This window comes from Thermobia domestica, chromosome 3 (assembly GCF_964235325.1).
Source record: "Thermobia domestica chromosome 3, izTheDome1.hap1.1, whole genome shotgun sequence".
NCBI classification, from domain to species: domain Eukaryota; kingdom Metazoa; phylum Arthropoda; class Insecta; order Zygentoma; family Lepismatidae; genus Thermobia; species Thermobia domestica.
In genome coordinates this window covers 84,906,574-84,930,294 of record NC_137456.1, presented here as the reverse complement: position 1 = coordinate 84,930,294, position 23,721 = coordinate 84,906,574, and the positions used below count along the sequence as shown (strand labels likewise).

General features: G+C 34.7%; 1 protein-coding gene and 1 long non-coding RNA gene across 2 annotated transcripts in view; one reads left to right on the top strand and one right to left on the bottom strand.

The window, feature by feature from the left end:
- The window catches only part of swi2 (Protein singed wings 2), a 201,970-nt gene that overhangs the window by 52,726 nt on the left and 125,523 nt on the right, over positions 1 to 23,721 (bottom strand). The gene's annotated exons all lie outside the window — the stretch shown is intronic.
- Positions 1 to 23,721, top strand: part of LOC145680567 (uncharacterized) — a 38,260-nt gene that overhangs the window by 13,184 nt on the left and 1,355 nt on the right. The gene's annotated exons all lie outside the window — the stretch shown is intronic.

Sequence of the window (23,721 nt, the reverse complement as noted above, 5' to 3'; positions counted from 1 at the left end):
AGCAAAATTAAGCTCGGTTAAATTATCCTGGCAATCATGCTTTCGAGGGATTTTTCAAAGCAACCAGAAGAAAAGAAACTGTAAAATTTATTTAACATTCAGTCTAAAGGAACTCGTTCGAGACAAGAACGTTGGTTTCCTTGGTTTAAAATTAGTGGCTATATTGTTTCCAATCATATTTAATCTTCTGTAATCAATATTTCGTACACAAATATAGAAGACAAAACACGGAAAACTTGTTTCTGTAAACTGGAAGCGACGAGCTACAGGCAAGAATATTTCAATGTATCCACTGGCGTCTCTGGCATGTAAAATTTGGGGGTGGGGGGCAAAAACATAAAATATTTACAACCAGATAATAAATTAACAGAAAGGAAGAAAGCACCGCCGGCACCATAAACTAAGTTAAAAAGTCTATTAGAACATCTTAATGTCTTTTAAGAAAGAAAAAAAAATAAAAGGACAACGCACAAACAACATCCTATTACCAGCAAATTTTAAAATTTTAAAACTGGAATTAGAAGAACAGATATATATATATATATATATATATATATATATATATATATATATATATATATATATATATATATATATATATATATATATATATAGATTGATAGATAGAGATATTGAAAAAAAGGAGGGAGCGTTACGAGGCACACAACGAAAGTTAGTTGAGTTCGAGGAGTAATAGACATAAGCGCATCAAAAACCCTACATACAGTACTACTCAATGAGAATACAAACTCAACTTAATAGTGCCGCGGAACGAGCTCATTCATTTCACTGATTCGATTTAATCAATAACCGACGTTCTCCAAAACACATCACATTATTTTTCATTTATATCAACTTTGAACGAGGTGTAAAAACTTTTTATTATAGTTATTATTTGTGTGAAGTCCAGTATATTATAAACGAGGTTTCTGACGTCAACGTAGGCATACGTACAGAAACTAATCCACAAAGTAAATCTAGCGCCTGCTGTAATTATTTTGGCTCAGAAAACATGTGAAGAGACGCCCAAATATGAGGAAGAATCTAGATGTTGAAGTATGATGACAACGACGCCCCAATCGAAGATCCAGAGAGAGCCATAGGCCCGAAGGAGTGTGAGAGAGAGAGAGAGTTTGGCAAGTGACAGCAAACATCTTGGAAGTCGAACGCCATACGACGATCACAGAAGCTCATATGTTACCTCACTGATTAAATTGAAAATAGGAATCCAAAGTGTTGCGAGTGGTTAACTATTGGTAAATAAAAGTGGTAAATATAGGTATACATATATATCGAGGATTAAACTTCGACATGGAAGTCTGCTGGAAGCTAAGACAAAAAACCTTTTCATAATTTCTTTAAATTGGAATTTGTGGCTGCATTACCGTATCTGATCACGTGCTCTTAACTTGGCTAAATTTATCAATATAACCGGACGTAAATTGAATTGTAATAATCCAGCATTGACGGATTGAACAATTATCCTTTACTTTTTTAAAAACTAGAACTGAAAACGATTATATATTTTTTTTATTTACTTTTGTGATTTAAATTTTTTCATTTCATTCTTACGATTCAATATTCACTCACCTAATTATTATTAGATTCAGAGAGTCATCTATTCGATAAAAAGGTTCATTTCAATTTTATTTTATAGACATTATTCCTGTTTGTTTGTTCAAATATACAATATGTAGAAAATTGGTGATAGTACAAAACCATTAGTTTATTGCAAGACTAGATTGATGTTTCAGAAAACAATTACTCTACAAGTGTTACCGGGTGAATGATCTTTATGTCATTATATTTGTTTCTAAGAAAATATATTTTTTTTTATGTTTGTTTAACCATTTAGATACGCAAGGGCTCGCAATCATTAGTTAAAAGACGAGTGTAGTTTTATTACTGGAATTTACAGGGTTCATTATGAAAGTAATGAACATTGCTTTAGAAAAACTGTTTTATTATTCCCATTGTTACAAATCTTCAAAATTCCTCAAAATACGCTCCTTCTGCATCGATACACTTCTGGAGACATGTTTTCCACGCCTGGAAAGCATCTTTAAAGTCCTCGGCTGGAATGGCTTTTAAAAACCTTGTAACATGGGCTTGAATGTTCTGCACGGTGTCCCAATGTTTTCCTTTGAGGCGTCTCTTCAAACGGGGAAACAAAAAAAGTCACTAGGAGCCAGGTCAGGACTATAGGGGGTGGGGGACCACTGGGATTCTGCTCCGGACCAGGAAGTCGACGACGGTGAAGGCGATGTGACTTGGTGCATTGTCGTGGTAGAGTTTCATTGAGTCTTTGATGTCACTTCGAACGCGGGCGACCCTGCGTTTCAGTCTCTTGAGCACTTCTAGATAAAATCCTGCGTTGACAGGTTGTCCTGGTGGCACAAACTCGAAATGGATCATTTCTCGAACGTCGAAGAAGACAATGAGCATGGTTTTGATTCGGGATTTGCTCATGCGCGCCTTTTTGGGGCGGAGGGAGGATGAGGTGTGCCACTCCGCACTCTGCCTTTTGGATTCTGGATAGTATTTGAACATCCAGGATTCGTCTCCAGTTACGACCGAGTCTAAAAAGTCCGGATCACTTTCACACAATGCCAACAACTCCTTGCAGCGAAAAATTGAAGTTCTTTTTGTTCGTTCGTCAACACCTTCGGCACAAGCTTCGCACAGACCTTTCGCATTTGCAGGTCCTCGGTCACTATCCCATGTACCGCAAATGTTGACATGTTTAGGGTGTCCGCGATTTGTTGAATGCTCACACGTCGGTCTGAGCGCAACACTTCACGCACACGGTTAACGTTGTCGTCGGTCCTGGCCGTTGTTGGGCGTCCAGAACGAGGCTCGTCGGCGACCTCCTCCCGACCCTCCTTGAACGTCTTGTGCCATTTTCCGACCTGGGATCTTGACAAACACTCCTGCTTGTAGGCCTCTTTCAGCATCTGGTAAGTTTCCGTAGCATTCTTACCCAACTTGACGCAAAATTTTATGGCGTAGCGTTGTTCGAGCGAACCCTCCATCGTGCCGTGTTACAACTTGTAAAAACGTGCTTCACGCGGATCGACACTCACACGCTGTCGCAGCAGACTGACTCCGGGCTAGCGTTGCCAATCTGATCAAAACATATTATCGTACGCAGCACTTAAAATTATCGTTTTTATTGTAAAATTATCGTATCTTTTATTTTCAGTCCCAATACCAAGCTTTATATTATTATTATTATTATTATTATTATTATTATTATTATTATTATTATTATTATTATTATTATTATTATTATTATTATTATTAAGAGAAAATTAATATTAAGTTTTACAGCTAAACTAAATTGAACAATCTGCATAGGAAACAAGATTGAAGCTTAATACCAGTCTATAAAGAAAATCGAATTTTCATCCCTTCTTGATCGATTTTCCGTGTGTGCGGTCGTGGTACCCGCTTCGATGGCAGGTGGAATCAAGTGTTTGCAATACAAATACTAGTAGTAGTTTGAATGAATTTTACAGTATCAATTTTGGTCACTTTTACACTGATTTGTCACATAGTATCGGTGTTCAAAATATATTTTAGATTGCAATGATCCAATTAACCAATTACCTACTAATTATGAACATATGTAAGCAGGTGAATTGGTTTTATGGTTTTAAAGTACGATAAACGTAAAATGTAGCTAAGTATAACAAAAATATTTAAATTACTACCCAATTAACTTTAATTTGCCTGCCTTATTTACCTTCTCAAGATGTTGGTTGTTTTGGTAATGTTTTGACTAATTTTATCACATACTCATGTGTTGTAAAATATAGCCTCTATTCTTTTTCACGCAATCAATGAAATTTCTTCCGAATTTCAAACACCTCCAGAATTACCTTTGTTTCTTACCAGAAGTTGTTAAATTATCGTATACTTTCCTATTATCGTACAGCAGCTATCGTACATTGTACAGGGATTAAAATTATCGTATGATTCGATAATTATCGTACATGTTGGCAACGCTGCTCCGGGCGCGTTTGGAAGGACAGATCACCCACTACTTTTACCGCGCCGGCAGCGCGCGCTGCGGTGGATTGTTGAGTCAGGGTAGCATCATGCTCATTACTTTCATAATGAACCCTGTTATTAATTTCCTTTCATTTGTATCGACACAGTAGACCCCCCTATACCTAAATTAAAAGAGATCAAATATGCATTTCCCCCCCATGTATTTAAACAGAGAAAAATGTTGTTAGGATAAAACGAACTAATTCGTAACTAGGCAACTTGTCTAGAAACATTTGTCTGCATAAACGCCACACAGACACATCTTCATAATTATGAAGTAAAACATTTTGCGCGAAGTTAAATAACGGGAAAATAGAAGGTACCAGTGTTTATAAGTAAATATTAGCCAAGCTAGTTATAAAGATATATATATATATATATATATATATATATATATGAGGTTTTGCATTATTATTGGACACTGCTATTATCTCATATATCTACATATTTATATACGTATGTAAATAATTTAGAAGTAAATGCAAAGAAAACTAAATACATGGAAGTCCGTCGGGACTGTAATACGGCAAATCATGCATGCGATCAATATTAACAGACGAAAATCATATTCACGAAGAAATTAAATGTCGATTAATAGCAGGGAATTCGTGGTATTATTCAGTTCAAAATTTCTTGTCGTCGCGAATTCTGTCGAGGAATTTGAAGCTTAAAGTATATAAAACGATAATCATGCCTGTTGCTCTGTATGGTTTCGAAACATTATCGCTTACTCTGAGGGAATAATATAGACTAAAGGTATTTGAGAACAAGATCCTAAGGCGAATATTCGGACCCAAGAGGAACGGGAATGGGGAATGGCGGAAACTTGATAACATGGAACTTCACAACTTATACGGTTTACCAAACACTGATAGGGTCATCAAGTCTAGGAGGCTTAGGTGGGCAGGTCATGTACCTAGGATGGAAGAAAGTAGAAATGCTTTCAAAGTCTTGACTGGAAAACCAAACGAAAAACGATCACTAGGAAGACCTAGGCGCAGATGGGAGGACAATATTAAGATGTATCTCGCAGAAATAGGAATACAAAATAGAAACTGGACCCACTTAACTAAGGATAGAAGTCAGTGGAGAGCTTTTGTGAACGCGGCATTGAACCTCCGGGTTCCATAGGCCATAGAGTTAGTTATGTAAAGAATTACTTACGTAAAGTGGGCAGTTAAATCAATCTATTGTTCAAACAAACTTCACTATCCTAATCCTTCCATCTTTGATTAATCCAAATAATAAAGTCAAGACTTGTTAGCATTCGAAATAATCTAATTTCTCCCTTTGTCAATTGTCTATTTCCCTAGCTTAGTTATTTCCTTACTTCCCTCTCATATGGTTTTTAAATTAAATACTGTCTTGTGGACTAAATAATTTCCTTACTATAGGATTATATGAGAAAGATAGAATAAAGGTATTATGTATATTTAACCTGTACGTGAATATCTGGAATGTCCATTTTTCTTATAAAAAATTAATAATAGGAAATATTGATTGTGATATATGTTATCCTTTTTGTAAGTACTCAAGTAATTATAGGAATCGTGAAATTCTTATTAAATTCAAAACATTGTTATTTAAAGGTATAGATTAGGCATCATATTTTCTTTTTGGAACAACTTCAGAAGTAGGAATCCTTCAGATTCTCCAGTCAATATGTTTAATACTTTCATTTATTCAAATTCAGTGACACTTGATTCATAATTCATTCTAACTTCAAATGATTGTGTCGTTTCATTTTTCTTATTGTTATTCAATTTAAATTTTACTGCACGCTTGCAGAAATAAAAATTTATTGCTCATACCTCAACTTTCTGTTAACTTACCATTATGAAAATGATTCAGATTTCCCAAATTATTCTAGGAAAATTAGATTTTTTTGGTAATATTTTCTTAATAATTTGGAAACTACTGTAACTGAGCTGACCCTCACAGGTACAGTTACTATTATTATTAATAGTTGGCTTTCAGTTTTACATTTATTTAAATTCCACTGTTCTGATAATCAAATTAATTTATGCAACAAGTTAATTTGCCTACCGAAGTGACGGTCAGCACAGCTATTTCCCATCAAAGATACAATAGTGGCTTTATTTCAGTTATACAGCTTGTGAATATCTCTTGAAATATCTACGTATTTTGTGTGAATACGTCCTAATTAACTACGCACCTATTTTCCTAGTACTTGGGAGTACCGTTGAGGAAAACAGGATTCTGCAAATCTACACTGTGGTTGCTATTTCTGTATTTATATATATTTTTGTTGTATCAACAGCTGGTTACTAGGTTTAGAGTCCTGAGGTTCGAACATCGTACGATGTAACTCAGCTTCTCAAGGACTGATGCATGTAAATTCAGATCACAACTCACAAGGCAGGCTGTAACTTGCCAGAGCGGACAGTAAATATGCAAAGTCAATTTGCATAATCTTAAATAGTATTTGAGGAACCCAAACTTACTTTTAATGTAATTTCTCAAATGACTCTCCAGAACCAGGACTGGAAGTCAAATTTATCTTGCCATAAATTTGACTCCTCTAGCCATTACACCATTGGAAAATATATTCTTTATAGTCTGTTCTTTGGGTGTCGTATCACCTTGTTCGTGTATTCCAGCTTCGGAATTAATCATCTATTCAAAATTTGCATCCTAAGTACAATAGTAAAAGATTATAGCTTAAAAAAAGTCTTGGAAGAGAATATATATGAACTCAGTGCCAAAAGCTATTCAAAATACTTAAATCAAATTAAAATTCTGAACTCTAACTTTAAATAGGACAACGTATACTTAATAGAGTCTGCTGACGTCAAATGATATAATTAAGACATTTCTAAGCATAACGAAAAGCTATTCATTCCAAATAGTTTGAGCCACTTAAAAGAGATACAAGTGAATCCACTTTACGATGATACAATTTCATTTTTTTTTCCTTGATTACAACTTCGTTCTACTGTATTCGCGACTATGCTATTTTATATTGCTACAGTCATGATTAGTATTACTATTTCATCATGTTAGTAACCTCTTTAGACTAAATATTTAAGTCTAGGATGAATTTGCAAGTTTCCAAATGCAATGTTAGGTACTATGTTCTATCGCTGAAAGTGAACGAGGTCTGCGGTTCTAATTAGCACGTTAAACTGTTAAGAACAAAGACAGCTTTAAAGGTGCTTGCATAATAACTTTACAAATATCAGATTGAAAACAAGTTTTCAAATATCAGATGTAATAATGTTATTGTTAATGGCTTCCGCCATTATATATAGCTGAAACAATCTAAGAATTGCACTCACTACAAATGCAGTAGGTAAAGCCCAAGCCACCTGGGCTTTACCAAAACCGTACGGCAGCGTTTCTTAAACTTTAATCTATTACAGATAACCATTTTCATAAATATCTCAAACCAACACTTAAGTGCAATAGTCACATACATACATACAATACTAGAAAGAAAAGAGATTTTGCTATTCCCACACACAGTACAACACTTTACCAAAAAGGCCTTAAGTATACAGGAATATTAATTTACAACAAATTACCGAACAATATAAGAGATTCTAAATCAGATAAAATTTTCAAAGAAAGACTAACACAATACCTATTGAAACATTATTTTTATTCTCTCTCTGAATTCTTTGAACATACACAAGAAACTCGTAAAGCCATAATTAAATGAAAAGCTAGTAACTATATAAAAGTTATCATAATGAAGTTGACAACGGTAAATAATATATAGCTAGTAGATATGTAAGTAAGAATATGTATCAGTTAACTGTGTATACTTATAATTTGGTGGTATCAAACCATCTGCTCATGTACTACATAAACTCAGTAAAGGAGTTTACTAGTACTACTAGTAATAAGATACAGTATATATGAAGTATCTTTGTTATTCACATAGAAATATATTGACATTTTCTTCCCTGCATGTACAAATCGTTGCATGAGAACCCGAGGAACGTAACTCCCAAAATGCGGTTTTCGTTTTCCTTATGTTTGGACATAATTTTGAAAGCCCCACTTGGAGTAAATGGAACGTAACGCCATACCTTCTCCTTGTCGATTATCTGTTGTAATGTAGCTCAATTACCATCTTATTAAAAACACATCTTTCTAAGAAAATAATATTTTTGTTCTCTCGCCTGTAAACCTACGAAAATGGAGTTACGTTCTCATGCGACGAAATGTACAACACTGTGGTCGCTTGAACGCAAAATAAATAAATAAATAAATAAGAGAGAATCGTTTATTCAGCGTGGAAGGTAACAATACCGGAAAACTTTGGGAGGTGATTTCTTATATGAAATGAAATAAAAAAGTTCTAATAAACATGGGTCGAAAAATCGTCTTCTTTTAGAGTTATAACTTCCGAAAATTGGAAAAATCACATTTCAAAACGCCCTGGCTTAGAAACTATAGGACCTACCCCAAGGAATTATACAGGAACTAGTATGCAATCTATCTAAATATCCATGTTTCATCATCCTCCATTATCGGCGAAACGAACTGTAAAAAGGAAGTTAAGGTATAGGGATACTCCTTTAAGTACTAATGGTACGTTCGTTTCACTTGTACCGGTGAATTTTGAAACATGGATATTTAGACAGAACGCATACTAGTTCCTGTGTAATTCCTTACACCGCTTGGAATAGGCCCTATAGTTTCTACGACAGGATGTTTTGAAACGTGATTTTTAGAGTATTCGGCGGTTCATAACTCTGGAAGGAGACGTTTTTCGACCCGTGTTTAATAGAACTTTTTTTCTTTCATTTCATATAAGGAATCACCTCCCAAAGTTTTTCGGTGTTGTGTCTTGATCGAGGGGCCGCGGTGGCTCAGTGGTAGAACATTCACCTCTGGTGCTTGGAGTCCCTGGTTCCTTTGTGGTAGACAAACGCCGTGTGCCTGGGTTTTCTCGGGGTTCTCTGGTTTCGTCCCAGTTTCTTCATTCCACTATTTCATTCATTATTTCATCATCACCGTCTCCTTTAGCCTAGCCGGCATAATCGTGGGACGTAAAACTCAAAGATTTCATCTCTTGTTCGAAAACAAATTTACATTTTAAAAATCCTTTAACCCTTTCGGCATCCGGTGTTTTTGGGGTATTTTTTAGACTTTCAGTCAAGCAGCTACTGCGTCCTCACTATTTATTCTAGGATCATGGTTCATACCTCATTCTCTTCAGAATGGAGCTGGCTTTCAAATGGTACCACTTGCATGCTCATAGCATATACCAGGAGAGGGAAAAATGATGTCAAATGGAAAATTTCGGTGGAAATTTTTTTCACACTTTGGGCCCCTCTAGAGCGGCCCTGTGGGACGTACAGATCTCCAAAAAATCTGATAAATAGTACTTTGTATACTGAATGTGTGTCCCAAATTTCAAGTTTCTATCTTGAATACTAAGGGCGGGAGAAATTTTTATCAAGAATTCCCACAATGCCCCAAATTACCGCAAAACACCATGATCTCAGGTAAAAAAAAAAAGCCTGAGACATCTCTATGTACCCTAGGACTATAATCCGCCAATCATTCTCTTCAGAATAGAACTGCCTTTCAGGCGGTACCATTCACATGTCTCCATCATGTATCTAAGGCGGGAAAATCCCGAAGAACGGGATTTTTTGGTCTAAGAATCCCTTTTTTCAACTTTTAGCTCCTCTGGACCCCCCTGTTTTAACGCAGAAATCTGAAAAAAAAAATCTGTTAAATACTACTCGGTGGAATGAATGTTTGTGCACAATTTTTATTTTCTAGGTGCAAAAATAAGCCCGCCAGAAAAAAAAATTACCGAAAATGTCCCATATTCCCCTATACAGAAGTACATTTTGATAAAAATTCCCTGACACATCCCTAATTACCCTAGGACTATAATCCGCCAATCATTCTCTTCAGAATAGAACTGCCTTTCAGACGGTACGACTCACGTGTCTCCATCATGTATCTAAGGCGGGAAAATCCCGAAAAAAGGGATTTTTTGGTCTAAATATCCCTTTTTTCAACTTTTAGCCCCTCTGGACCCCCCTGTTTCAACGCTGAGATCTGAAAAATCTGTTAAATACTACTAGGTGGGCTGAATGTTTATGCACAATTTCAATCTTCTAGGTGCAAAAGTAAGCCCGCCAAAAAAATATATATACCGACAATGTACCATATTCTCGTATACAGAAGGATATTTTGTAGAAATTCCCTGAGACATCCTAATTACCCTAGGATCATGGTTTGCACATCATTTTCTTCAGAATAGAACTGCCTTTCAGGCGGTACCATTCACATGTCTCCATCATGTATCTAAGCGGGAAAATCCCGAAGAAAGGGATTTTTTGGTAAAAATATCCCTTTTTTCAACTTTTGGCCCTCTGGATCCCCCCCTGTTTTAACGCAGAAATCTGAAAAAAAATCTGGTAAATACTACTTGGTGGATTGAATGTTTGTGCAAAATTTCAATCTTCTACGTGCAAAAATAAGCCCGCCAAAAAATATTGAACATAGTCTTAGAAAATGAGAAAGAAATTTTTGACTTATGACGTCATCACCTCCTACGTCTCGACGCAGGAAGGTGTGAAACCATACGTAAGGTCTTCTACAATGCCTCTGGACTTGGAAAAAGAAACGGACGAAAAAGCTCAAATAGGAGAGTTATAACGCAATGTACCATGAAACACCCGTATGGTACAAATTGTACCATCGGATCCCCAAAGGGTTAAGCATATGTTAATACCGGGTTATTTGTACTCTTTAAGTAGTATTTATTAGAATTTCCTAATTTTTATTTATGTTAATAGAAAAATACATATAAATTCCATTTGAAATCATTCGTCCTGTTTTTGGATCAAAAGATGCAATATAGTTCAATTTAAAAAATCTTGTACGCTTTATATCTGGAGAACTACATATAGTGTAGCCAAACCCAAACTATCACTTAACTCAGTATGACGTGCTTATTCCGTAGAAAATACGAAAATTCGATTCAGGAACCGTTCAAAAATTTTGTGGCTCCTGATCCAAGATCCAATATATTTCATTCAATCAAAAAATTTCTCGTACGCCTTACACTATAGCCAAACCCTATCATTTAACTCAGTATGATGTGCTTATTCCGAAGAAAATACCAAAACTCGATTTAAGGACCATTCAAAAATTTTGTGCCCCCTGATCCAAGATCCAATATAATTCAATCACAAATTTTCTTGTACGCCTTATATCTGGAGACCTACATATAGTGTAGCCAAAACCGATGTGCTTATTCCGTAGAAAATATGAAAACTCGATTTAGGGGCCGTTCATAAATTTTGTGACCCCCTGATCCAAAAATTATTGACCAAGATCGCAGTATTTTCATTCATTTTTTTACCATTCCTAAAATCCTTGTTTTCAGATTGTTTTTCTCATTTAAGAAGATTACGAGAAAAAGTACTAAAGATGTGATCACATTTAACATATCAAATATGAGCCATTATTAGGGATGCGCACGAGACGAGTCGAGACAGGATTTTCCTGACAAAATTCGAGTCGAGTCACAGCTCTTCCAATAGAAAAATATATATTTTTCGAGTCGAGACATCACTTTTACAGCACATTTTCGAGACGAGACAGCCACAAATCCTGTCTCGTGCGCATCCCTACCCACTATAAAGATTCAACGATAAAGTGTAAGGACAAGTGTTTTATTCTTTTATTCTTTTTAAGCATTTTTACATATTTATGTTCTGTTTAGTTCAAGTTAGCAGACACTTGTCAATGATAATTAAAGTGTACAACAACAGTAAGTTGTGACGTAAAAGCTTCTGGATATATAATTGCTTTTTTTTTTTAAAGTGACAGATTGACTTTTAACACAATAACATCCACTTGTGTACTAACTTAATGAAAAGAACTTGTTTTTTTATTATGCGTCAAGGAATCTTTTCAAAATTTCAGCTCACGTCGGGCGGCTGACATTAATGTTAGCGGAAAGCATTATTTAATGTCAATCTTCGTTGAATGCGCAATGACTTTATTATCAGCCTAGAATAGGGAAAGAAACAGCTGTATGTAGTAAAATATTCTGTATCTGTGCAAACTGATTTTCGGTGTAAGAAACGAAGTTTTTTTCTTTCTGTTTCCAAGGACTTGATGTGTTTGCTAAACAAATTTATACAAAAACATGCATATGTACAAACTAACATTGTTACATCCGTTTTGTATTGAGGAATGTTGTTAAATGTAGCTGTCTGAACATATTTAGTGAATGGTTTAGACAAAGCCACTCTTTTGGTTTGATTTGATTCTTAGTTTAGCGTCCCTTTCAGCAATGAGACGTGGACCTATAGTTTAACGAGAAATTCGAACATTAGCTCTCGTCACGAATCGAACCCGGGTCTCCCACGTCAAAGGCGTGTACGCTAACCGCTTAACCACGAGGGAGCTCTAAGCCAACTTTAGGAAAAGTGAACTTTCTTGAAGCATTAATCCTCTACTGCCTAACCAATTCTATAGCTGTTAAAAGAAATGCCTAAATCAGATCCTATCCTGTGATAGTGCAATCCAATCAATATTCTCGCTAGCCAAAAATCTATCTTAATATCCTTCCATTTTCTTTTTGACCTGCCCAAAGATCTTTTCCCCAAGGGTTTCACAATTAAGCAAGTAGGAGTTTTGTTTCACACAGTCGACTTCCAAACTACTGGAGTTCAATATTAGAAGCGGAAGAGATAGTAGGTTTCCATCAATTTCAGATTTTAGTAGCGAGAGAGAGAGAGAGAGAAGAACATAGTTGAAACTAATTCTTAGTAGCTGAATCCACGTCAAAAATCCGTTTCTCGCTATCTATTACTGTTTTCGCTTCATATTAATCAACAGTGCAACCGAAAATGGCAGGATTCTATCACTTCCGGTTTGAGTAGCCTACAGACTCTTCATTTTCATATGCTATAAAAATGTCCAAGTGCACATGGTCCCTTTGTCGTCAATTCTACGGCTAGCTCTTCAGCAATATTAAAGTACAAAATATTTATATAGTATACAATATAAGAACAGTATTATGTAATAAATATGAACACTGGTTTGTCATTCACATTATGGGGCCGATTAAATATTGACTTGCGTGATCGCAACGCATCTTTGCGATCAATTTCCTTCAAACAAAGTTAAATGTTTTTTTTTTTTTTTTTTGGAATTTGTGTAATGACATCAGTTGTAAGATTTTGCGATCTTGTAAATTAAATTTATCATATTGAAAGTCCTGAATTCGAATTTTAGAACAAAATTTCTGAATAAACATGCTATCTGTTTGGTGATTTTTTTTTTTTTCAGAGAGCACGCAAAATTGTACAAAATCACAAGCTCTCATTTGGGATTTGACTAACATAGGTATGTTAATGTTACTACCACGCAAAGTAAAATCGCAAACACGTCGTAATCGAAGAGCAAAATTTTGCAAGACACTGTGATTGCAAAGGTTCGGAATACTATAATAATAATAATAATAATAATAATAATAATAATAATAATAATAATAATAATAATAATAATAATAATAATAATAATAATGTAGAACAAACATGAGGTATGAGACCCTTTTATACTTACAAACATGTGAAAATGGTTTATTTACACTTCCACAGGAGGAATTTCTTGCATCATTAATATCAAAACACTACATCGGAAACAATATCCAGAAAGTTCGTTTCGAACAGACGTCATCACAAGACATTTGAAAATAACCTGGAAAATTTCTCAACTATCTAAGAGTAAATTGTTATCATTATAATATGTTCTTTTCTTTTCTTATTCTTTTTACGAATGGTCTTTTTGTGACGTCAATTTACAGATAACCTCAGGCGCAGCAAGAAAATATATATTATTCTGTTTTTTTTTTTTAATTACCACGCCCTCTATTTGATAAAACGCAGTTCAACTTGGTATGACTCTGTATCAACGTATATTCTTACTGTTAGTTCATCTTAAAATACAGAATACAACTAAACGACCTTGATTCAACCAAAGAAGATGAAGAAAGGAAGAACGCACCGGCATAGACAGTCATGATCAAAGACATTTCGAGTCAACAAGTGGAAGAAGATTCAGAATCTTCCACTGTTTTTGTGAATACAAATCAGGTGTTGAATATTCACGGAAGCAGATGTTTACTGAATTTGTACTGTACCTTTTTTTTTTTTTTATCTTTGCTTTCTTATTGGTTGCGTAATCATCTAAAACCGAACGCGGATGTTATTTTGCTTCAAAACTTCTTTTAAAGCTTATAAATAGAAGGATCGCTCGCTCAGAAATTAACTGAAATAATTTGTATATACTGAGATGACTCGACTGTACTTTTTTACAAACTTTTGCTTGAACAGATATAATTGCCTTATTCACCATGACAAGTTTTATTTTCGTGTCTATCGCACCTTTAAGAAATTGTTTACGGGAGAATTGAATATAGTTATAACACTTTACTTTGTGACATATTACTTCAAGTCCCGGGTTCGATTCTTGGTGGGGGCACTCGGTCGAAAAAAAGTGTAAAAAGCTTTTTTAGGTCAGCCTTCCTGAATGAGTTTTTCTTGGGTTTCCCTAATTCACATGGGGCAAATGCCGGGGTGGTACCTCACATACAGATCCCAGGCTGCTTCCTTCCTTCCCCAATCCTTTCTTCCTTTCCTTTCCCCGGATTGTGTGCTTGCCGAGGGACGTCATCCCTGATACGTGACGGGTTAACATGGTTATAGATGCTGGAAGCACAGAAATCTAAAATCCTCCTCCTCCTCCATATTACTTCAACTAAAAGCAATGCAATATTAATAACAGCACATACGTAAGAAACTTTGGGTTTTATACTGAATATTTACATTAATTGTGACATACTAAGCAAGCTATAAGAAGATAGAACCATATAAAAAGAAATTGTTAAAAACCCATCCCACTGTTGTGGGTTTTGAAACTTACATAAACAATATTCTAGTATTATGTCCCACATTTATCCCCTGTAGGCTAAAGGAAACGAACGATAAATGAAATCGGAATGATTATGAAATAAATGGTGGAATGAGAATTTAGAATATGGAAAACCTCGAAAAAAAAAAGCCACAGATATGATATTTCGCACCACAAATTCACATACTCTGGAGTCGAACCAAGTACCATTCACACCATAGGTCCTTACCCTGCTCCCTATTTTGGTGGCTGAGTTTCATTTTGTGTATATTTTACGTTCTTGTTTAATACCGAGGTTATCATCAGGACCTCGTATTAATATAAGCTTGGAACCACAACTGAAGTTCGAATCTGGTAAAGTTAGCGGGTGAACAATCATGCAAGATCAACCCCCCAATAGCATAGGCCGTTCCCCACTAGACGCCACCAAGAAAGCTGGATTACAGAGCCACGCTATTGGTATTGGCTCCACCATTATGGGTAACAAAATAAGTTATAACAATTAGTAACTGACTAAAATCGAAATTAGACGCGTTTATTTTCCCGCAATATTAGATCGAAATAAGAGCATTCGTTAGCATTATAACCAACGAATGAGAATGAAGATTTTATGATGAGACTTCTATGCCAGATAAAGTATGTATGCACAAGTACACTTCAAATCTTTCGTGCAAATTTTAAATTTAAAATAACTATTCCTTGCAAACAGCCAGCTAAAAGATCTAATAAGGGTATTCAAATCTAAAAGCACAAGTTTAATTTGCACGTTTTAGGTACTTCCTTTATCACAATTATGGCACATATACATTGTTATTAGGGGTGCAAGCAACAGGAGGCCATCCGTGGCAGTTGTCGCACTGAATTCATTATGCACTTTTAGAGAAGACCTCACAATACACATGGAGGTACAATGTTTAATTACTCCAGTGGTTGTACCTCAGATTCGATTTGAAGAATTGTTTCTCTCTCTCTCTCTCAACCTATTGAAAACATAGTTTTTGTTTTGTTTTAAAGCTTGTAACAAACATCTTGGCATTTCAGCTAAACGAATAAAACGCAAGCTCTGACGCGACGTTGCTCAGTGGTAAAGAGGAGTAGCTACAGCTAAGCAGACAAACTACAGCGCAATCAGGTACAAGGGATAGACGTGGATGTGTACAAAATAAACGTGGCAATACCGCTGGCCTCTCAATTCCTAGCAGCATTTAATGGGAACTTGGAGCGCCGCCTTCAAATGCCAAGATGTTTGTCACGCCGCTTAGTTCCGAATGTCTTATTCTAATCATTCAAGTTCTGCCTTTGGTATACTTTTACTAACTATTTTTTCGGTCTCAAAGCACAATTTTCAGATCTATTCATCAGATACCTCATAATAAAAATTGTGTCCACAAGTCCTATTTTCTACCCTCGCTAAAAGAGACACAGAAATCTCCCTATTTGACATTCGAAGTTTGCTTACTAATCAACAATCTGCTATCAACAATCTTCATTATATCATTGTGTAAGATTTCCGACAATCTAAATTGACTGAGGCGAAAAGCTAAGTTTTGTCTAACAATTATACAGAAGGCAAATATAACTACAATTACGATAAATAATAATAAATAACAAATTATAAATTATGATAAATATATAAAATATTAAAATATTATGATAATTAATAACAATAAATTGTAAATTATAATTAAATTTATTTATTTTCCTGCTATTTGAGAATAATGATTAAAGCATAGTTTATATCATAATTTTATAACAGGATACAGAATGTACTAAAAAACCGTCCAAGGCAGCACAGCTCTTACGGAATACTGCATTGTCATATTTACCATATGGCCAATTGTGACAGAATCTACAATCCGGAAGATAGAAATGAACCTAAGCACTACACAAAAACAAAATAATAAAGAAAAAGAAACGAAAGTTTTTGGAAATTACTTAAGGCTCTTCTCTTCACTACGCTCACCCAAACTTGTTTTGAATTTTAGCAAATAACGCGAAGACAATGAAGAATATGAGAAATGTAGAAAGTAAAGTAGATAGTATCTACAAAATGCGAATATATGAACTAATAATTGTTTTCAAGACCTATATATTTGGATGCTCAACGATTATGACGTCATCAAATTGTACACAAAAATTTCTGATTTATAAGAAAATCGGCCTGGAGTCGGTCAATATAGTTTACTTAATAGCGCTTTGTAGATGCTACCTGTCTCACTTGTCACATTTGTTTTATATTCTTCATTGTCTTCAAAAGGATGGCCAAAATTTTCCGGAATCGGAAATTTCACTCTCCAGATTTCGGAAAAATTCCGGAAGTTTGAAAAAATCCGGATTTTTTCGAAATCCGGATCCGAAAATTTTACGAATTTCGGAATTTTTCCGAAATCCGGAATTTTCCGATTTTACTTTCCGGGTTCCGGAATTGGCCATCCCTAGTCTTCAAGTTATTTACTAAAATAGAATTTTAAAAATGTGGGTGAGCTAAGCACTTTGCACTAGAAGAGCTTGTAATAGTTGTCGTAAAAACCTATTTTTCATCATAATCTAGCAATCCATGATTTTTAGCTAGGAAGTCATGACAACATGCGTTCGTTCATGCTAAGTTGTTTCATTCTTTCGCATTATCATCAGGAACTACATTCAGGAAATGTTTTACCTGGAGTCAGCATTATCTTTACAAATTTATGACCTGGTTTCTGTTCTAAGAAAATCTTATAATAATAACTGAAATGGTGTTGCATATCCTTCCTTGAGAGATTCTACTGTTCCCATGCATATATTAAGCAAGTATGAATTGTTCGAAAATTGAGTTTAGGTTGTTTTTCTAAGGTCGGTGAGCCTCAACAGATATTGGTATAATGGTTCCATAATATACACTCCGAGCTGGTGTGCAGGCTCCATGGTAACCGGAAAGTATCAGGAAATAATCAGGGCAAGGGCGCTGATTTCTCTGTAACTTTGAGGGGGGGGGGAGTTCAGATGTATGTTTGGTTGCAGACAAGGGTCTATTGAAATTGAAATTATGCCAAATATTGTATATTCATAAAAATTACGTATAACAAAAAATAATATAAAAATACATATTCATAAAAATACATGAGGGCCCAGACCCCCCGGTCCCCATTATCGGCATCCTTGTATCGGGGATTAGCTGTTGATCTTTCCCGAGCTGGTAACTTGGCACTTACCTGAGTAACATGTCTAAATTTGGTGCGTATTAGTTTAGCGTCTGGATGCCAGGGTTACCTTCCTTAGGTTTTCTGACATATAAACAGGTTGAAGTTGACTATCCCCGTTTTAGATGTTAAACAGCATGGTATCGAATGCCCGGCATCCTTGCCTGACAGTGCTTTTAGCATGTAGGCCTAGCTATCTAGTATGAGCCACCTAATAGTCATTCTCGCGTTAATTTCTGTACCACAACAGCTTAGCGGTGGGCCACTCACTTCTGATGCGAAGTGTACCTATCGATACAGTCAATTATTGCAGTTTTTTTTAAATTCCTTTGCTTATAACTAATAATTTAGACTGAACTCAAATCTGTCTATTGGTTGTTACATACAGTAATTTTCTGTCATATATAACAAACAATAAATCAAATTATGTATATACACTAATAAACACACGTTTCTGCTTTATATCGCAGTAGATCCGTATAAGGCAAATAAGAAACCTATATTCTTTCTTTCGCCGTTATCCTTCCTCTATAATCAAGATTAAATTATGTATTCAATGCAAAATTAATTTAAACATAATAATTGATTCTAATATTGACTCCATACTATGTAATTTCATACATTAACGCTTGATTGATCACGGATAAATTAAATGGTAATAAGCATGTGTTGATTACATCAACAAGGATTGATTGCATACTCCAATTCTGAGAAAATTTCTCTCATTGACCGCAATGTATTTCTATTTGCGCAGTTGTTTTGTCTATGCTAAAACAGTGTTTCCAGCTATGCAGTTTTGTTCCTTACTAGAAAGATAGTCATTGTTGTACGGACGGGTTGTATTTATTAATGTTTTCTGACAACGCCCGTCACGATTTTATGACAACGCAAGCTATTAATTTATGCGATAATTTATGATTATTGATTTTGGAATGGTAATATGTATTTCATTTGTTTGATCCAGACGATATTATTTTTATGTAATAAATACTATTGGTTAAAAAAAAAGTGTCTTTCAGTTGATCTGCACGTACTCAAGTTTTAGAAAAGTAAAACAAAGTTTTAGGTAAAACATTACTACTACTGCTATTATTATTATTATTATTATTATTATTATTATTATTATTATTATTATTATTATTATTATTATTACAGCAACACTACTACTACTACTACTACTACTACTACTACTACTACCAATAATAATAATAATAATAATAATAATAATAATAATAATAATAATAATAATAATAATAATATTAATCTTAACTATATATAAAACTACATGAGCTGACAAATTAAAAAGGTACTTCCGATTGACGTGGAAAGTTGAAATTTGGCATGATTGTAGGTTTCCGAGACTAACCGACAGGAAAATTGCCAAAAGTGAATATTTTTTATTTTTAGGGGGTCTAAAGGAGGGATGAAGAATTTCCCCATGTTATCTTTTTTTTTTTTTTTTTACCTATAATCTCATGTTTTAAATACTTGGAATTGGAATAAAAACTTGAAATTTGGTATGCTTGTACGTTTTCGTTAACGTTAACTAAGTAAATAAGTAAAAGTAAAAATTTCCAACTATAGAGTGGTTTTATGGAGAACTGAAAAATCTTTCCTATGTTATGTATATGGGACATCTTTTACACCCTCAAATTATTGGTCACCTCCTGTAGGGCTACAATGATTAAATCTAACATGATTGTAGCTTTTCGGAACTAACCGACAGAAAAATTGCCAAATGTGAATATTTTTAATTTTTAGGGGGTCTAAAGGGGAGATGAAGAAACTCCCAATGTTATTTAAATGGGCTTTTTTTTAAACCTATAATCTTATATTTTAGGTACTTGGAATTGGAATAGAACTTGAAATTCTGTATGCTTATATGTTTTCATTAGCGTTAACTAACTAAATCGCTAAAAATAAAATTTTCTAACTGTAGAGTGGTTTCATGGGGAAGTGAAAAATCTTTTCCATGTTATTTATATGGGACATCTACACCCCAAAATGTTTAGGCACTTCCGGCAGGATTAGAACGATGAAATTTCGAATGATTGTAACCTTCCGGGACTAACCTACAGAAAAATTGTCAAAAGTGAATATTTTTAGTTTTTAAGGGGTCTAAAGGGGGGATGAAGAAATTACCATGTTATTTAAATGGGAGTTTTCTTGGGATACAAAATCTTATCTTTTAGATAGTTGAAATAGGAAAAAAAAAACGTTAAATTTGGTAGAATTGTGAACTTAAGAGGTGCGAGGCCGTGGGCCGAGTAAACGTTAGGATCATGGGGCGAAGCCCCCAGTTATGCCAAATTAAGGAAATGTAATAAAGAGCAAATGAACAAAACTCAGCCCTTGATGCAAAGGCTGATACCTAAGAGATGCGAGGCCGTAGGCCGAGTAAACGTGGGGGTCTGAGGACGGAGTCCCCAGTTAGCCAAAGGCTAGTCTATATATTAAAATGCCTTGCTAGGTTTATATGTTTGTCTCCAATCCTTTCCACAATGAGATATCGAAAACCTCAAGCACTAGAAACGTGCCATTTTTACTGGTCGATTTCAAATTTTGTGTAGATTGTCCAGTTCTAATTCATATTTTCAAAAACCGTGACATTATTGTTTTATTCAACATTTTAGGGATCGTTTTAAGCCCATAAGATTAACATAGTTGCAGGCGGAAACTACAGTGTTAGGCAACCAGTAGAGAAGTTATGTATGGCGGGTTGACGGACATTGCAGGCGCTCTGAATGATAAAATCTATTGCATGCTGGCAACTTCAAATGCCTCAAGAGACATAATGAGGCGTACTCGGACGGATATGAATTTATTTTAAAAATGTATTCACTTATCGTGTTACTTATACAAATTTGCTACAAACTCACTTCAACATCTTGTGAGTCTCCTATCCTTTACTTGTGTGAGTAAACGATACATGCATAGTGGGAAGGAGATTCATGGTCATAACAGAACGATGCGCTAGCAGTGAGTAGACAGTGCAGGTTCAGCTAATAATAATAATAATAATAATACAATAATAAATATATGTAGTACGTAGAATAGACTAAATGCTAATTTGTGTGATGTGTTAGCATATATATTAACAGTGACAATACGTAGGGATTTTGCTCTCAAGCCTTGCACTATTCAGGGACTCGGGGATTGAAAGGTATTAGAGACCGAACATATTTACTTTACTTAATGTCACGGGGTCCCTGGTTCGATCCCAGCTCGCATCAAATGAACTTTGTGGTGGACGCCCAAACACCGTGTGCGTGGATTTTCTCGGGGTTCTCCCGTTTCCTCCCACTTTCTTCATTCCACCATTTCAATCACTTCTCATCATCACCGTCTCCTTTAGCCTAGCCGGCATAACCGTGGGACGTAAAACTAAAAGATTTTTCTGTATCCTGGATATAATTACAAAAGTTAGTTTCTTCTCTCGGTATCAGAGTAGAATCAAAATTATGTACTAAATACGAGAAAAATTAATCCACACCATGATCACAAACAATCAGGAGGTAAAAATGGAAGGAGAAGTTTTGCCTAAGAAATATACTGTATTACACCTATTAATGTGATTTTAAAATTATCTTAAAATACTGTTATAACCAATGCTTCTGAATTTTGGTTCCTGGTTCGATCCTAGACATGTGAATGGCAACATCATGTTCCTGAGTTTTGTGGAGTTCTCGCGCTTCCTTCCATATTTTCATTCCACCACTTCTTTTATAATCATTAATTTTCATCATTCATATTTCTTCTTCAGCCTATTCAAGGAGGGTTAAACTAGACATTTCATTCCATTTTAATTTCTGAATTTTGGAAGGAAGGTCCTCATCTCCAGTATTCATCCTTGCAACTTTGATCTTGCTAATACAGTGGCATGTACAGTATTGTATCAACAGCGGAGTTTAAGCATCGAAGTTTATCTTGCTTTAGGACATTACATCACTACATATTACATCACTAATATACTTATTTAACTACGGATTGCATTTATGCTGATTATAAAATGCAATCAGTTGCAGATAAGGTAATATAGAAAGTAATAAACTAATGTTGCTAACATAGCATCAGTTTTTGACCCAAATACAATTTAATAAATACCGGTATCTCTATTTTTGACAGTACTTAAACTTGCTTTAAGAAACTAATGAAAATTAGAATATTTTCATTATAATTTTGATCAATATTTCAATTTTAATTTAGAACTTTAAGACAAGTTTTTAAAAAAATATTCTTTTAATTATAAATAATATCTCAGAATTAATGTTCTTATAATCTGTGGTGCTAAACAAATATATGCAGCTAATAATAAAGTATTATAAAATGACAAATGTTTTTTTTTTTTTGACTTACAGTTATTTCTTTATATTGTATTTCACATTCTCTAATTAAAAACCAGCAGTAGTCGCCAATCATGTCTCAACGTGGAACATTAGAGTACTCATGTTAAATTTTGTTCTTTTCGATTAACCCCAATTTCCGTTAGATAAAAATATCAATCCCCATTGCGGAGAAAACAAGGTTTGACTCCCAGGTACTAAAAACCATTTCTCAGAGAGAAAAGCAACATCTAAAATATCAAGTTTTCACCATAAAACAACCTTTTAAAAATACGCGTTGGCCAGGCACATAAAGCGATAATATTTGCTAATGTACCATAACCCTGACATGTAATTTCAATAGCTGTACATCAGCTAAACACACTTTTTGTTAGTTGCCCACAACCACATTTTGCGATGTAGAGAATTACAAATAAAAAAGACTTTTCTACATATTTTGCTTTTTGATGCACTTGCTGCATCGAGCGTATATGAAGATATGTTATAAACAATAGAAGAGGATAACAGATGCGTTCGGTGCATTTCTTTTCACCCTTGCCACATTCACATATAGATCAGAAAGCAGTGTTTCCACCTACGATATAATATTTCAGAACAACAATTTTCCTTTTTTCTTTGGATATATATACATATATTCCTCTGAATAACACATTCTATGTTTACGAAATTCTTCAGAGTTTTTGGTGATAAAACAGTGTTTTTGGAAGGCAATCTAAATCCATGGGTACTTCTCTTTTGTAGCGACGAAGACCAAAATAATGAAAAAAAAGTTCTTTTTTGGGGGGGAATGTCATAAATTTCCTTCAATTTAGCTGAAGTAGTCATCTTATTTAGATGTTAGTTGACAACATTTTCGAGCCAATTAACACGAATAAAATAAGGTACTATTCATTAAAATACGATAATTCTGGCAGAAAACGCAAACAATTATATATATACAAAAGAAGAGTTGCGACTTTTGACCGGTTTCTGGATTGGATTGTTTAGTATCTAAAAAAAATAGTTATTTAAAGTATAAAAACTGGCTACATTGCTCCCAGGGAAGGAAAGGAATGCTTTATTAACAGTTTCTCGTCATGTTCATGTACATGCAGTATAGCTGAGAATAGGCTATGAAAACAGTATAGCTGAGAAGGGAATGTGTGGGTTGGTAATATATACGTATATGTTTTGTGTTACTTTTAAGTGTTATTGCATCAATGCCATGCACGCCCCAAAAATTG